Source organism: Microtus pennsylvanicus, chromosome 11 (assembly GCF_037038515.1).
Source record: "Microtus pennsylvanicus isolate mMicPen1 chromosome 11, mMicPen1.hap1, whole genome shotgun sequence".
NCBI classification, from domain to species: Eukaryota; Metazoa; Chordata; class Mammalia; order Rodentia; family Cricetidae; genus Microtus; species Microtus pennsylvanicus.
The window spans coordinates 80,457,413-80,460,155 of NC_134589.1; the positions used below are offsets into that span (position 1 = coordinate 80,457,413).

A 2,743-nucleotide genomic window follows, 5' to 3' on the forward strand; every position below is an offset into this window, starting at 1 on the left:
TCTCACTGGTGTCCAATTTTGCTCCTTAGCATGGCAGTGGTGGCTCATGCCATTAATCTCAGAACTTAAGAGGCAGAATCAGGTTGATCTCAGTGAGTTCAAGGCCAGCCTGGTCTACTGAGTTCGTGGACAGCCAGGTCTGTCACACAGAGAAACCCTGTCTTCAAAAACCCCCCAAAAGAAAAATTGTGCTTTTTAATGTGTGCTTTTTAATGTCTTACCATTTCAAATCTTTATTCGTAATCTTTTTTTTTTGGTGCCAATATTTTTATTAGACATTCCATTTTCCACCTGTTTTATTATAGACATTGCATTTTCCACTTAGGATACAGTGCTTATAAAGTGCAATGCTTACTTCACTGTGCACACGTTCTATGTTCAAGTATTGAGAATGCCCAGTAAATTTATTGTAGCAGTTTGAATTTGAAACTGCCATGTAACTTGCTAAATTTGGGTCCTTCAAATGTTTCCTGTGGAACAATGCTACACCTCTACTTGGATTGACTTAATCCACCTCTTCAATGGTGGGCCCTGAAGAAGCACCACCAGATGGAGGAGCTCCTCCAACAGGGAAGCCGCCAGGCATTCCTCCAGCAGTCTGGTACAGCTTGGTAATGATAGGGTTGCAGACTTTCTCCAGTTCCTTCTGCTGGTGTTCAAATTCTTCCTTCTCTGCAGTCTGATTCTTATCCAGCCAACTGATGATCTCGTTGCACTTGTCTAGGATCTTCTGTTTGTCCTCATCATTGATCTTTCCTTGAAGTTTCTCATCTTCAACTGTTGCTTTCATGTTGAAAGCGTAAGACTCCAGGGAATTCTTGGAGGAAACCTTATCTCTCTGCTTTTCATCTTCAGCTTTGTATTTCTCAGCTTCCTGGACCATGCGCTCAATATCCTCCTTGCTCAAGCGGCCCTTGTCATTGGTGATGGTGATCTTGTTCTCCTTGCCTGTGCTCTTATCTACAGCAGAAACATTGAGGATGCCATTGGCATCGATGTCAAAAGTGACTTCAATCTGGGGAACACCACGGGGTGCTGGAGGGATGCCTGTAAGTTCAAACTTTCCAAGCAGGTTGTTATCCTTGGTCATGGCTCGTTCATCTTCATACACCTGAATGAGCACACCCGGATGATTATCAGAGTAGGTGGTGAAAGTCTGAGTCTGCTTGGTAGGGATGGTGGTATTGCGCTTGATGAGAACAGTCATGACTCCACCAGCAGTTTCAATACCAAGGGAAAGAGGAGTGACATCCAAGAGCAGCAAATCCTGAACATTCTCAGACTTGTCTCCAGATAGAATGGCTGCCTGGACAGCTGCACCATAAGCAACAGCTTCATCAGGGTTAATGCTCTTGTTCAGCTCTTTTCCATTGAAGAAGTCCTGCAGAAGCTTCTGAATCTTGGGGATTCTGGTAGAACCACCCACCAGGACAATATCATGGATCTGAGACTTGTCTAGTTTGGCGTCTCGAAGAGCCTTTTCTACAGGGTCCAGAGTGCCCCGGAACAGGTCAGCATTTAATTCTTCAAATCGAGCACGGGTAATGGAGGTATAGAAGTCGATTCCCTCATAGAGAGAATCAATCTCAATACTGGCCTGGGTGCTGGAGGAGAGGGTGCGCTTTGCCCGTTCACAGGCAGTACGCAGACGCCTGACAGCTCTCTTGTTCTCACTGATGTCCTTCTTGTGCTTTCGTTTAAACTCAGCAATGAAATGGTTGACCATCCTGTTGTCAAAGTCTTCTCCACCCAAGTGGGTGTCTCCAGCTGTTGATTTGACTTCAAAAATTCCATCCTCAATTGTGAGGATGGACACATCAAAAGTACCACCTCCCAAGTCAAAGATCAGCACATTCCTTTCAGCTCCAACCTTCTTATCTAGCCCATAGGCAATAGCAGCAGCAGTCGGCTCATTGATAATTCGAAGGACATTGAGGCCAGCAATAGTTCCAGCATCTTTTGTTGCCTGCCGCTGGGAATCATTGAAGTAGGCTGGCACTGTGACCACAGCATTGGTAACCGTCTTCCCCAGATAAGCTTCTGCAATCTCCTTCATCTTAGTCAGAACCATAGAGGACACCTCCTCTGGGTAGAAGCTTTTTGTCTCTCCTTTGTACTCTACTTGGACCTTGAGCCTGCCTGCATCGTTCACCACCATGAAGGGCCAGTGCTTCATGTCAGACTGTACAACAGCATCATCAAACCTACGTCCGATCAGACGTTTGGCATCAAAAACTGTGTTGGTGGGGTTCATCGCAACCTGATTCTTCGCAGCATCCCCAATCAATCGTTCTGTGTCAGTAAAAGCCACATAGCTTGGTGTGGTTCGGTTACCCTGGTCATTGGCAATAATCTCCACCTTCCCGTGCTGGAAGACGCCCACACACGAGTAGGTGGTGCCAAGATCAATACCGACTGCAGGTCCCTTAGACATGGTTGCTCGCGTGTAGGCCCGGCTGTGCTGGCGAGGACACCGCACCGATTTCCCCCAAAGCTGGCGCCGCGTTCAATGAGCTCGTAATCTTTTTTATTGTGTTCTTATAGAAATCTCAATATACCTTTATTATATCCAAGCAGGGTGCTACATGCTAACTTTCATGATCATACTAGCATCTTGAAAGAGTTAAATTCAAACAAAATTATATAGATATGATTGTGTTATTGAAATCATGGTAGCACACACAGTGTATACAGTGCTTCAGAAAGCATTTGATTATTATTTGCCTAAGACTGTGTCTTCATG

At 45.4% G+C, this 2,743-nt stretch overlaps 1 pseudogene; it reads right to left on the reverse strand.

Moving 5' to 3' along the window:
* Positions 1-267: 267 nt before the first annotated feature.
* On the reverse strand, positions 268-2,509 carry LOC142831341 (heat shock cognate 71 kDa protein pseudogene; annotated as a pseudogene).
* Between the last annotated feature and the right edge of the window lie 234 nt (positions 2,510-2,743).